Source organism: Chlorocebus sabaeus, chromosome 12 (assembly GCF_047675955.1).
Source record: "Chlorocebus sabaeus isolate Y175 chromosome 12, mChlSab1.0.hap1, whole genome shotgun sequence".
Lineage (NCBI taxonomy): Eukaryota > Metazoa > Chordata > Mammalia > Primates > Cercopithecidae > Chlorocebus > Chlorocebus sabaeus.
Window position 1 is genome coordinate 110,690,886 of NC_132915.1, and position 13,756 is coordinate 110,704,641.

General features: G+C 60.5%; 1 protein-coding gene across 6 annotated transcripts in view; it reads left to right on the forward strand.

Moving 5' to 3' along the window:
* The window catches only part of RXRA (retinoid X receptor alpha), a 116,273-nt gene that overhangs the window by 58,837 nt on the left and 43,680 nt on the right, over positions 1–13,756 (forward strand). The window contains exon 1 of one of the 6 annotated variants that reach the window (XM_073022083.1): positions 9,594–9,610. The exons of the other annotated variants lie outside the window; for them this stretch is intronic. The gene's annotated coding sequence lies outside the window, so the exon portion shown is untranslated. Of the gene's footprint in view, positions 1–9,593; positions 9,611–13,756 lie in introns of those variants that run through there. 6 annotated transcript variants of the gene reach the window in all.

Sequence of the window (13,756 nt, forward strand, 5' to 3'; positions counted from 1 at the left end):
CTGGGGTCCCCAGTGACTGAGGTTGGAATCGGGATGTGGCAGCAGTGGAGACACCGGCAAGCTCGGGACAGCCCAAAGCTCGGGAGACTTGGGAGTTCAGTGGGTTCTGCAGAGCGTGGGCTCTTGTGGTGGGTGAGACCCAGGAGGGAAGGGACCTGCCCTGGGCCCCTCAGCTGGCAGGGCTGTGGCAGGCCCCTCACCGTGCAGGGCGTGCTGTGGGGCAGGGGCCAGAGCTGGAGGAAGAGGCCGAGGTGGGGCTGTAGTGGGCCGTCACCCGGTCAGCCTGGCGGCGAGGGTTCTCTGACCCTTTTCTGTCTTCCAGGAGGAAAGGAGCTCTCTGTGTCCCACCTGCCGCCTTGACGCTGATGCCTCGGGGTTTTGGGGGCAGTGGGTTTCCTTGTGCTCAGGCAGGGCAGTGCCCTCCTGTGGTTCAGGGCCAGCCTGGCCTCCAGGCCTGAGTACCACCTGCAGAAGGGTTTTCAGACGGGTGTGAGCGTGTGGGGGTGCCATCACGGGAGAATTCTGGTTCCCCTCCAGCGCTGCGTGACATCTTGGTGGCCTGTCCCCAGCACTGGTGGGGCAGGCAGGAAGCTCCTGGCCTGGGATGGGCACATACGGCGCGTGGGCTGTGAGTCCCTGAGGCTCCGAGCTACCCCTGCACAGCCTTCCTTGAGGCCTGGTTCCCGGGCCGTGGCCTCTGCAGCCTGGGCAGGGCAGCCTGTTGTGACAGAGCTGGTTGGGTCTCAGGCCTCCTGGGTGGGTGGGAACTGAGGACCCCCACTAGCATGCCAGGGGCTGGCAGGGCTGAAAGCTGCATGTCCACACCCCCACGCTCACTACCGGCGTTGGGCTTGGCCATTGGCTGATGGGCCACAAAAGGCATTCTGTGCCCTGGAAGAAAGCCCTCGTTGTGTGGCTGGAGGGAGGCTGGGAGCCATGAAGGCCCCCTTCCTGCCCCCGTGCCTCCTCAAGCCCCCCAAGGCGGGTTCCATCCAGAGCTGCTCAGGCCCTGCCTCACCAGTATCCGAGGCTCTGCTCCATTCCGGCCCCTGCCCTGCCAGGCCTGACTCCTGGCCTGTTTCCTGGACTCAGGCCTCTGCGTCCTCCACGCCCCCCACAGGACACCCCCCAGGACCTGTGTGCTGGCCTCTCCAGGGCTCCCTGCTGAGTGTGGCCCTTGCTGGGAGCAGGTGGGGATGTCATGGTGGGGACATGAGGGCCTGGGCGAGCGGTGGCGGCCCCCAAACATTGCCTGGGCTTCTTTCAGGCCACCACTCCGGGCCAGGACAAGTACAGGCACCCTGTGTCCGGTTATCCAGCACTGTTGCATGCCGGCTGGCACTGTGCACCCCAGCACGCAGATGGGGAATGGGCTCAGCCAGGTCACCTGATCTGCCTGCAGTGGGCAGCTGGCTTGGTGGAGCCGGATTTGAACTTGGGGCTGCCCAACGTCCGGGCCTTGCCCTTGTCCTGCCCCGGCCCCTGCTGGGTGGCAGACCATCTGCTGCACCAGCTGCGGGCGTGACGATCGTGTCTCGGATTGAGGAAATGAGGCCGGGGTCCTTGTCCTCTTCCAAGAAGCTCTTGGCTTTGGCCAATGGCAGCCGCCTGTGGTCACAGGTGTCTGGTTGAGGGTGGGGGACCGGGCGGCTCTGGGAAAGGGGAACTGGGCTGCCAGGCCAGCATGAGCACCACTTGCTCGCAACCAGCTCCAGGCTGCCTGGAAGAGACTCCAGCTCTGCTCAGCTGCCTCCCTCAGGCCCCTTCCTGCCCACCCAGCCGCCGCACTGCATCGCCCGAGGCTGTGGGACCCTGAGCCCCCCGGCCGGTGGCCGATGGGGCCGCCCCTGTGGTGGGACCTGTCACCTGCTCTCGCCATGAGGCTGCACCTTCTCGCCTCTCTCTCGGGCAGTGGCCTGGCCTGGCGGGCACGGGACCGCAGGTGGCTGGCAGGTGAGGGCCAGGTTTGGTGGCTGCTCCATGTGGCCTGGGAGGGTGCCTGTGTCTTGCCTTGGGAGTGTGGGACTCATGGCAGGTCTGCTGGGGCTGTGGGGGAGAGGATCTGGGGACCCAGGTGGGGAGAGGCTGTGGGGGCCAGGTCTGGGACACCCCGCTCCGTGGAGTATACCTGTGGCCTGGTCACGGCTGCTCCGTACGTGGCCGTGCTGAGCGTGTCTTGGGAGCATTCTGATTCTCCCAGGCTGCCGCTGTCAGCAACAGATGAGCAAACTGAGGCTGGCCCTGTCCTGCAGCCCGAGGCCAGGACCACTGGATTCTCTGGTCACCTCTGGGTGTCTGGGCCTGAGGACTCCTTTCAGGCCACTTTGTTCCAGAGGAAGGACCCGGACTCTGGGCTCTGGGCAAGGGTGGGAGCATGGGTGGTTCTCCTCCCTCTCCTTACCTTGAGGCTCTGTGGAGGACCCCTTGGGGTCTGCCCCACTGCCATTTTAAAGATGAGGAAACTGAGGCTGGGTGGTGGCAGGGACTTGTGTAGCCGGAGGGGTGCAGTGGACCTGACTCTGTTCTCCTGAGCCCAGCATTGGGACACTGTGCCAGAGAGCAGCAGGGAGGTTAAGCGACCAGACTGGGGGTAAACGGTCAGCTTCTGCCTGCCCTGGGCCGCTGCTGTGGCTGCGGTGTGGGGTGGGTGAGAGGGGAGAAGTAGGGGCAGCCCTTCTCTGCAGGGAGTGAGGGGGCTGAGTCGGAGGGTCCCCACACCCGTCCTACTGATGGAGGCCAGAGCCGGCTCCCGGCTGCTCGGCCCTGCCTGGCCCTGGCTCACGTCCCGTTTCTTTTTCATGGCAAGGAGGTCTGTTAATTGGCATGCACAGAGTGCCAGGGCCCATGTGGAGTGCTCATGTGTCTTCACAGACGTCCCTAGAAGGATGCGCTCTCGGCGCCCACGGTACAGGAAGACGGGCTCAGTGCCGTGGAGAAACTTTCCCAAGACCACGGGGAGCCTCAGGGAGGGACTCAGACCAGGTCGGTCTGGCCAGGGTGAAAGCCTGGACCATCTCGATTTCCCCAGGCCTTTTAAAACTCCTTTCGCAATGTGTAAATATTTAGCCCGGCCTTCCTCAGCATTGCATGGGCATTGATGGACGCCAGGTGAGGCTGTGCCGGGCAGTCTCTAGGAGCCACTTGGTTTTGGAGCTGACACCTGAAATAGAACACAGTGCACCTGGGGACTGCGCAGTCCTTGACCAGGGCCACCTGCCTTATGGAGCCGTCCATGAGCGTTTCCCTCATTTTGTGCTGTCAGTAAGCAGCAGGTGTGCGGCCTGCCTGCCCCACACACTCGTCCGGGCACCAGCCCTGACTTGCTGGTGACCATGAGCCTGTCCTGGGCGTCTCTGGGCTCAGTGTCTCCCCTTTTCTCCCCAGCACCTGCCTCGCTTGGGCTGTCTGGGGTGATGGTGAAGGCACGTTCCCAGCCTGACTCTGGGAGCCCAAGGTTTTTTGAAAGCCCCAGCCTCTTGCAGCAAAGAACTCCGATTTCTGTTTCGGAGGTGACATTGGGGAGTTTGAATTCAGATCCCTTCGGCAAGTCTTCCTGGAGGGCAGGAAGCGCTTATCTCTGCGCCCCGTGGTGACCACAGAGAGGCCTCTTCAGCTCTTGGCTTTGGTGTACTCATCTGTAAAGTGGGCGCAGAAAGAATTTTCCAGGTCAGCTTTCTTGATGTGACAGGAGGTTTGAATTTGTATTGTTACTTTTCTGCAGAAAACGTCCTACGCTGTTAGACTGTGTGCACCTCACTCAGGGGTCCTAGGCTGTTAGACTGTGTGTTCTTCACTCAGGAGTCCTAGGCTGTTAGACTGTGTGCTCTTCACTCAGGGGTCCTAGGCTGTTAGACTGTGTGCTCTTCACTCAGGGGTCCTAGGCTGTTAGACTGTGTGCACCTCACTCAGGGGTCCTAGGTGTTAGACTGTGTGCACCTCACTCAGGGGTCCTAGGCTGTTAGACTGTGTGCACCTCACTCAGGGGTCCTAGGCTGTTAGACTGTGTGCACCTCACTCAGGGCTGAGGATGTCTTCGGTGTTCTCAGCTAGAAGCAGTGTGTGTGTGTGCACTTTCGTGCACAGGCACATGCGTTGGGGTCACTACAGGCATCTGGTGGCCGGGCCAGGCACTCTCAGCATCTCCTGAAGCACACTTACTGTCTCTCCTGGGGATGACTTGGGATGTTGTTCCGGTCGCGTGCAGGAGTGGGACCCAGGGTCTGTTGTAGTTTTGGCTGCTGGACTTTGATTCGTACACCTTTCCCCGTGGCCTCGCGGTGATGGTCCTTTCTCCCACGGTTACCTGTGTCTGACTGCTTATCCTCCGGGGAGTCATCTAAAGCATCAGCTTAGTGTTGTGTGTGAAACTGAGTGAAAGGCCCTGAGCAGGAGCCTCTCCTGTGAGTCAGGCGCGGGGAGGTTTTAGCTTCTGGAGTTGGTGGCCGCCATTCTGGGCGCATCGGGCTTTCCCGGCCCCTCTCCCTGGTCTTCCTGCACCTGGGTGAGGAGGGGAGTCATCCTCCGCTGTCCTTCCTCTGCCCCCTCCTCCTCATGAGCCAGGTGACAGCCGGGTGCCCTGGGGCAGATGCTGAGGGTCTCCAGGTGTCTGGAGGCTGTGCGTTCTCTGGAGGGATGGTGCCCCCTCCTTGCTTGGCGGGGGCTGCTGCTGGATGGACTGTGTGGGGGTCAGAAGCCCTGGAAGGCACATTTCTGGCTCCCCTTCTTCCTGCTGGATGCCCCAGAGGGCTGAGACCCGGTGACCTGCTGAGGAGGCAGGGTGGCCTCAGGCCTGTGTCCTCTCTACCCCGTCCCCTAAGCTGGGTCTTCTCACCTCCCTGCCAAGCTCTGGTCCCCCAAGGAGGGATTTGGTCTCCTGGGTCCTCTTTGGAGAGTCATGTCCGCCACGTGGCCCGTCCTGTCGTGGATGCCCCCAGCTCGCTCCCGTCCCCTGCCCCTCTGGATGGTACAGAGTGCACGTTGTTCCCATTGCACGGAACCCGTTTTCCCGGATCGGTCAGCGGGGAGAAAATGGTGGAAATGCAGTTTTGTTGGGTTCCCCGCACACGTGGATGCTGGCTTTGGTCACCCCCTGGGGGTTGCTCATGGGATTCAGAGAAGTGGAGGTTGGTGAGGCCAAGCAGGCTGGGAAGGGTGCTGAACAGGGACAGCAGAGGGCCAGCCCCAGGGGGTTAGGGGGCCAGGGCTTGGGTGCCTCTGTCCTGGGCCGGGGGCTTTGGACTTTGGGGGTGTAATGGGGAGCCCTGGGACAGCAGAGGGCTAGCCCCAGAGGGCTAGGGGGGCCAGGGCTTGGGCACCTCTGTCCTAGGTCTGGGGCTTTGGATTTTGGGGGTGTAATAGGGAGCCCTGGGAAGTTCTGGTGGTGACAGAGTGGACATTCTGCCAAGTGACCAGTGGAGGAGACAGTGGTTGAGAGGGTGTGCTGAGCTGGTCTTAGCCTGGCCTGGGCTAGGTCTGGACTTGGCCATGTCTGACTTTGCCTGTACAGGGGGCTGGCAGACATTCCTGTGGGAGACACTCTGTGGATGGAGTCACCCGGAGTCTGGAGAGAGACTCCATAGCTGCCACCGGCCTGTCCCTCCCTCCCCTTCCTGCCGAGGCCCCTGGGGGCTGCTGGCTAGGCTCGGAGTTGCTGTGCACGCTGGCTGCAGCCCCGTCTCGGGTTCTTGGGGCTGGGCGCTGAGGAGCAGAGACGCTGCCTGCCACCTGTTCCCCCTCACGTCCGCAGAAATTTCTTTCTGCGCCCACTTTACAGATGAGTACACCAAAGCTAAGAGCTGAAGCGGCCTCTCTGTGGTCACCACGGGGCGCAGAGATGAGTCCTATGAGCGCTTCCTGCCCTCCAGGAAGACTTGCCGAAGGGATCTGAATTCAGACTCCCCAATGTCACCTCCGAAACAGAAATCGGAGTTCTTTGCTGCAAGAGGCTGGGTCATTCAAAAAACCTTGGGCTCCCAGAGTCAGGCTGGGAACGTGCTTTCACCATCACCCCGGACAGCCCAAGCGAGGCAGGTGCTTGGGAGAAAAGGGGAGACACTGAGCCCAGCGGCTCGTCCACTCCTGCTGCCACAGTACCCTGATACGTGCCGATTGGTGTGATTGGGAAGGGGACACAGTGAGGCCTTGGGTCAGAGCCTTGGTGAGGACGGGGGTGGCCGTCCTGGGGACAGCGGGCCGGGGCCTGCGCTTGTCTGGATTCCCCGGCAGGATTTCCTCTCAGCCTCCTGGGTCGGCATCTCCTTGGTGCAGGGTGGAGCCCACTCCCCTCTCCCTGGGCTTAAGGAAAGGGGAGGGGGAGTCTGGCACACAGTGGGTAGGGGCCCGGGCCCCCCTAGAAGTGGCCAAGTTCAGACCTAGCCCAGGCCAGGCTAAAGCCAGCTCAGCACACCCTCCTCTCCATTGCCGTCCCCTCCACGGGTCACTTGGCAGGATGTCCACTCTGTCACTGCCAGAAGTTCCCAGGGTTCCCCATTACACTCCCAAAGTCCAAAGCCCCTAGCCTGGGACAGTAGGTGGGGTGCCAGGCTCTTCACAGCAGGCACGGCAGCCGGGAGGGAGGTTTCTGAGGCTCAGCCTGTGGCGTCTGTGGCCACGGGCTGGTTTGTCTCGCCCAGAGTGGTGACGAGCCTGACCCGGGCCCTCAGCAAGTTTCTGTGGGGCAGGAGGGACGCGCTGAGGCTGAGCTCGGAAGAGGCAAGTCTGGGTGCGGTTGAGCCTCTGGGCTGGTGCGGGTGAGCTCCGCCGTAGCCCTGGCCCTGGGAGTGGCAGAGGCAGGGAGGGCGCCCATGCCAGGGCTGTGATGGGGGAAGTCCTGCTTAGCGGGCTGACGTCCTATTCTCGGTCTGTCTCATGGGTGAGGCCCTGTCCCCAGTCTGCAGATGCCCCGCCAGTTGGGCCCCTGCCCATGACAGGCACCCGGCTAGGGTGTGTGGGTGGCGAGCCTCTTCTGTGGGGAGGATGCAGCGTGCTAGGGTGGGCCTGGGCTTACGGCACGGGTGTGGAGGGGGTTCTTGGAAAGTCGGGACCAGCCGGAGAGGGCCCCCACTGCCAGCCTTGGGTGCTGAGCAGGTGCTGTGTCCTTCGGGGACTCCCTGCCTGGACTCTGTCCATCGCGCGGCCCCAGCGGCTGTGCCCTGCCTGCTTTAACCACATCTGCAAGTGGTGCTGCTCCACCGGCCATGGGAGGACTGGGGACATCCCCCAGAGAGGCCGGCCCCACGCCAGGCCCCAGGACCTGCCTGGGGGAGCGTCCTCTGCCGTGATCTTTCCAGAGTCCCCGACTGAACCGTCGTGTAGGACTCCAGCCTGGAGCTGCCCACGCTCCACCACAGGTGGGACCTGAGGGTCTGCAGGTGTGTTTCTGAGCCAAGTGGCCGTGCACATGAGGGTGGAGAGGAGAGCTGCCCTGAGGGTGGAAAGCCCGGCCGTTCCACGACAGAGCTGCTGGCAGCGGTGGTGGGGCCTCTGAGCCACCAAGAGACACATGGCTCAAAATGAAACAAGAATCATTTATTTTCCTGTTGAAGGGAAACTACCCCGAGGAGCCCACAGGCTGGGGGCCCCCTTGCCGCACAGGCGGGCTGTGGGGCAGGCGGGGTTTCTCCAGGAATTCCCCTGCTTCCCACTCACCCTCCTCGAAGGTCTGGCCCTGTGGAGGTGCCAGAGACAGTTCAGGGGTACGGCCTGGAAGGGAGGCTGCGGTGCCCAGGAGCCCCTGCCTGGCCCCGGAGAGGTGAGCGTCCTGCCAAGTCCCCGGGCTGGTGCCTGTTCTCCAAGGTGGGCGTCATTGCTGGAACTCTCAGGGCTCATGGGCGTCTGCTGTGTCTGGCTGCCCTGGTGGTCGAGGGGTGGCCAAGGGGTGGACTGAGGCTTCAGAAGGCCAGAGCTCCAAGCTTTGGCCCAGTAGCTCTTGTTCTGGGCTTGGAAGCATCTTGTCTCCTTGAGCCCCGGTTCCTCCCCTGCAGGACAGGCGCAGGCGATGCTTCTCCCCGTTGTCACACTTCTGTGAGCTGTGTAATGAAACATCAGCCTGGCGTGCACCTGCAGTAGGTGTTTGAGCTGTGGGAGCTGTGGCCTACAGCAGCTCCTCTACCACCTGAGGGAGTCTGTGTGTTTGCAGGGGGCCGTGAGAGTCACCCGGCTCGGTGCAGTGGGCAGGGCAGGCCCCGGTGTCAGAGCCTCCATTTTGCGGTGGGGGAGGGTGGGAAGGACGTCACACATAGGCGATTGGGGCTCCCAGCTTCCTGGTGGCCCCACGCCTTTGATCATGCCCTTTCCGTGACTCCGCTTCCTCCCATGGGGACTCTGCCAGGACTGGGGCTTGACTCCCACCCTCCTGGCGTGTGCCCCGGACGGCAGTCGGGTGGTCTGCTCACCATGCCTCGCGGGGAATGGCCGTGCAGGGGCGCAGGTCAGCTTGCTGAGTGTCTCCAGCTTTGTGGCTGGAAAGCAGCTCTCAGGACTCTTTCAGGGCCTCTTGGCATCTTTCTAGGTGGGTGGCCTGGAGCCCGCTGTCTCCCTGCACCCCCACAGCAGGAACTCCTTTTTGGGAACCAGTGGAGTGAGAGTGGCTGGACAGGCCTGGCCCTGGAGCTGGGCGATTTCCATCATGGCACTCCTCTGGCTTCCTCCCTGGCGCTGGCTGGTCCAAGCGCTCCTGACTTCTGGGTATGACCCTGGGATGGGCGGGTGACCCCGTTAGTGAAGCTACATGAATTCTCGCTTACCCCAGCCATCTTTAGGCTGGGGGGATGTGGGTGCTTCTGGGTAAAATCAGATGCCCTGTAGCTCTCCTAAAAGGGCCAGCCTCAGATTTGGGGTCCCTGGTCCTGGCCCCTGGGTTCAGGACTTCATTCTGGCCATGCAGGCTGCACCTTGGGGATGGGCGTCCCTTGAGGTTTGTGCCTGTCGGGTGGGTGCAGGAGTAGCAGCTGCATTGGGAGCCCGGCCCTGGGCAGGCACTCTGGCCTGGGGCTCTGAGTCCCACAGCTACTGGCCAGTCATTGCCAGCTTCTCAGCCCTCTGGGGACAGACCCTGCCTGCTTGTCCCTGTTAGGGGTCAGTTCTGCAGGTGGTCACTTGGCTTCTCCTAAAAAAAAAGAAAAAAACTGCCTTGCTCTGGGAAGCCCTGGAGTCATGGGGAAGCGGGAAGTGACAGTAGGCAATTGGCATTTCCTGAGCCAGCGTCTGGGGCAACTGCGCCAAGTACAGGGTGAGCCGGGCAGGGAGGGGCGCAGCCAGCTCTGCCGTCAGCCTGAAGCCACGAGCGGCCTGGGCGCTCTTCTCCCTGTAGCACTGGGGCACACACAGGGTGGTGAAGGGGGCATGACACAACCAGGAGGCTGGGTCACAGAGGACCAGGGGTCTGGCAAGGGTTTGGCCTGCACCTCCCAGCTGCCTGGCCCAGGTGTGCCCCCCTCATCCCCGTCTGCCTCTAAGCTGTGAAGAATTTGGGAGGGGATGCAGCTCTGGGGCTGTTTCTTCTGAACCATGGTGTTTCAGGCAGCCTGGCCCCAGATTAAGTGTGCCCCTTAGCGCCTGGGGCATCCCTGGACAGTGGCCACCATGGGCATCTGGCAGCCCCGCCAGCCTGGTGGGTGATCGCAGCAACAGCTGCAAGACTTGGGAAAGGTGGCTCGTGCGTATTTGGTTGAATGTAGCTGAGCGTGGTGGGAGGCCTGTGGCCTCAGCTCCCATGGTGGGCTTCTCGGGGGAGTAGGCATGGCAGGGTGGGGTTCCTGCAAAGACCCTGGCCCTCATGCTTCAGTTAGCAGGTGTCTTCATCTGTCAGCTCTGTCTCGAATGCTTCCTCGGTGCAGGCGCTGACTACTCATGGGGAGCCCCCTCCTGACCACCCTCTTCCTCCTGGGTATGCTTCCCACTTCCCTCACTGTGGCTGGGCTGCAGCTGTACCTGCCACCACCAGGTCTAACCTCAGCGCCCCTGGGCTGTATGAATGGGCTGTGCAAGGGTGACAATCAGCCTGAGCACCACTTCTTGTTCTTCCTTCTGCCCCTGGTCAGTCCTCAACTTGCTCACTATGGCCAAGAGGACCCAAAACACCATCCCCTTGCTACTTGTGACAAAACTTGTCAACCTCTCTGTCTGGGCTTCAGCTTGCCATCTGCACAGTGGAGCAGGGCAAGGGTTTGCTTAGCTGATAGTGATGGTGATGATGGTGGTGATGATGATGATGTAATGATGGTGTTGATGTTGGTGATGGTGGTGATGGTGATGATGATGGTAGTCATGGCGGTAATGATGGTGATGATGGTAGTGATGATGTAATGATGGTGTTGATGTTGGTGATGTTGGTGATGGTGGTGGTGGTGATGGTGGTGATGATGGTGATGGTGGTGGTGATGGTGGTGATGGTGATGATGGTGATGATGGTGATGATGATGGTAGTCATGGCGGTAATGATGGTGATGATGGTAGTGATGATGTAATGATGGTGTTGATGTTGGTGATGTTGGTGATGGTGGTGGTGGTGATGGTGGTGGTGATGGTGGTGGTGATGGTGGTGGTGATGGTGATGATGGTGATGATGGTGATGTTGATGGTAGTCATGGCGGTAATGATGGTGATGGTGGTGGTGATGGTGATGTTAATGTTGATGGTCATCATGGTATGATGGTAGTGGTGATGGTGGCAATGATGCAATGATGGTGATGGTGGTGATGTATATAGTGGTGGTAACAATGGTGGTGATATTGTTGGTGATGGTGGTGATGATGGTGATGTTAGTATTGATGGTGGTGATGATGGTGATGTTAGTATTGATGGTGGTGATGATGGTGTTGATGTTGATGGTGGTGATTATAGTGACTGTAATGATGACAGTGATGGTGATGGTGGCAGTGATGGTGTTGATGTTGATGATGGTCACGGTAACTATAGTGATGGTGGTGGTGGTAATGGTGGTGATGATGATGACAGTGATGTTGGCGATGATGGTGTTGATGTTGATGATGGTCATGGTAACTATAGTGATGGTGGTGGTGGTAATGGTGGTGATGATGACAGTGATGTTGTTGGTGATGATGATGGTGTTGATGTTGATGCTGGTGATGATGGTGATGTTAATGTGTGTTGGTGATGATGGTAGTGGTGATGGTAGTGATGGTGGTGATGATGGTGGTGATGTATATGGTGGTGGTGATGGTGGTGATATTAATGTTGGTGATGGTGATGATGGTGATGTTAGTATTGATGGTGATGATGATGGTGTTGATGTTGATGCTGGTGATGATGGTGATGTTAATGTTGGTGATGATGGCAGTGGTGATGGTGATGATGGTGATGGCAATTGTAGTGATGGTGGTGGTGATCATGACGGTGATGATGTTGGTGGCAACGGTGATGTTGATGGCAGTGACACTGCAGATGTGTCATTGCACACTTGTTCGATGCCTTCACAGACATCGCCCTAAGCTGAGTCTTATAGTTTTATAGATTATAAAGATTATAGACTTATAATCTTATAGATTATAAGTTTTATAATCAAGAATGGTTTTCTTGCCGAGGCCCTTTGGGCCTTGATGGGGTCCATGAGGGGCCACTGCCAGTGCCCTGGGAGTTTGAGGTCAGTCAAGACTGAAGGGTGTTAGGTTGGTGTCTCCTGACTGAGGCTTGGGGAAGGTCAAGGTTTGAGGGTCACTACTCCTCGTTCTCATGCCCTGGCAGCTCGTGGAGTTCTCTGGGGGAGGGCCCTGGCAGGGTCTTGTAGGTCTGGGTTGCAGATCTGCCCCTGCCTTTGAATCCGTCTCCCCTGCGGACTGAGCTGCCTGGCCAGCTGCACTTGTATGCTACATGCCTCAGGGGCCAGAGGCCTCAGGCAGCACCTCTGGGCCCCTCATCTTAATGTCACGCCCCCTCACTACCCTGCGTCTCCCAGTCTCCCCTTGTGCCAGCCCCTGATCTTGCACTGGGGAAACTGGACAAGGTCCCTGCCATGGGGGCCTCTTGGGCTGGGAGGGCAGAGGGGTGGGAGGCAATGTCAGGGGGCCCCATGGAGCTCAGGGAGGGAGAGGCCAGTGTTTGGCTCCTCCTGGGTGAGGGGATAGGGAGTCAAGATGCTGCTTTCTTCGCGTTTGTGCAGGGGTGGGTGATCATAAAGGTGGGTTTGGTATTCAGAGTCCTTGAAGGTTTCTTGGTCACGTGGAACCTGGGGGACCAAACTTACGGAGGCAGAGGCGGGACAGGAATCCCCGCCTCTGTCTGTGCTGGCTCTGCAATCCTGATCACTCCCAGCTCCCACGTGTCCATGGGGCTGGCAGGATTGTGGCATTGTGTCTGGGCAGACCCAGATCTCTGTCCCTCCCTTGGCGGAGTCCCGCCTGGCCTCACCGTGGCTTCCTGTGTCCACTGCTGCTTCCTTCTCACCCCTTCTGTCCTGGCCCACTGGCCAGCCCTGGGGGGCTGATCATGGAAAGGCCTGTCTCACTGGGCCCTTGGGGCATCCCTGTGTGTGTCACGGAAGGTTGGGTAGGGCAGGGCTAGGGAGTAGGCCGGCCAGGGGTCTGTGTGGGGCCTGCAGGGCACCCGGGAGCCGGCAGTCCTTAGGGCCACTTCCTGGGGGTCTTGTGAGCAGGTGCAGGCTACAGTGAAGGAGATGCACGCGTTGGTGTGTCAGGCCCCATCCTCCTCTCTCCTTCAGAGTCTGGGTGGTTCTGGGGCACCCCGGCTCAGAGCAGGGGCCTGAGTGTCCAGGTTCCTGCAGGTGGATGACTTCATAGTTCTGGCCGAGGGAGGGGCTGGACCTCCCCATGGGGGCCCTTGACATTGCCTTCGGGGAGCTCCCCCATCAGACACTCCTGGGGAGGCAGGCCTGGGTCTCTCCTGACTTCAGGAGGGCCAATCTGGCCTGTCCTCAGATGGGGCTGAGATTTGGAGCCGGGGTGTTGGTTGGGGAAAGGGCAGGGTAACCTCAGAAGAGCTGAAATTCCAGCCTGGGCCACCTGAGCTGTAAGCTGACACCTGGCCTGGAGGCCACGAGTGGGCCATGCTCCTGGGGCTGGAGGTGACAGGCCTGAGTGTTTGCCTGCCTCTGCAAGGAGGCGGGAAACAGATGCACAGCAGGTGTGGAGAGCCCATCCTGCCAAGGGCCCATAGGGCCCATCTTCAACAGCCTCTGCTGTCGGCATGCCCATTTTACGGAAGGGGAAACTGAGGCTCATCTAGGTTAAGGGGTTGCCTAGGGTCTGTCCATCAGGGAGCAGTGGGTCCTGTGGGCCCAAGGGTAAGCAGAAACCCGTTCTCACCATGGCCGGCACTTCCTATGTTGGGCACGGCTGCCCGCCCCACCCTGGTTCCTCAGGGCCCCTCACCCTCTGGGGCTTGCGGACACTTCCTTCCTCTTCCTCCTACACTAACCACCTTCAGCTTCCCCCAAACCTTGACGCGCCGTGGTCCCTGCCACGTCCTCATCCCAGTCCCCGCCAGCGCTGCCCTTCTCCCTCCCCTGGGTGGCCGGGGGAAGCAGTACTTCCGGAGGTGGGGGCTGGAGGAGGGCGATCCAGGAAGCTCTGAGGGCTCGCTAGCTGCTTGCCACGGGGTTTCAGTTCCAGGGGGGTCCCCAGGCAGGTGGCACAGGGTTGCAGGGACATTGCAGGGACGGGGAGCAGGCAGGCTGAGGACCAGCTGTCATCTGGGTGCTGGTTTTCCCAGTAGGCTTCCTCACTGCAGGCCGAGCTCCTCCCCCGTCCTGGGCACCCTGCCCTCCCTCTGCACCATCCTG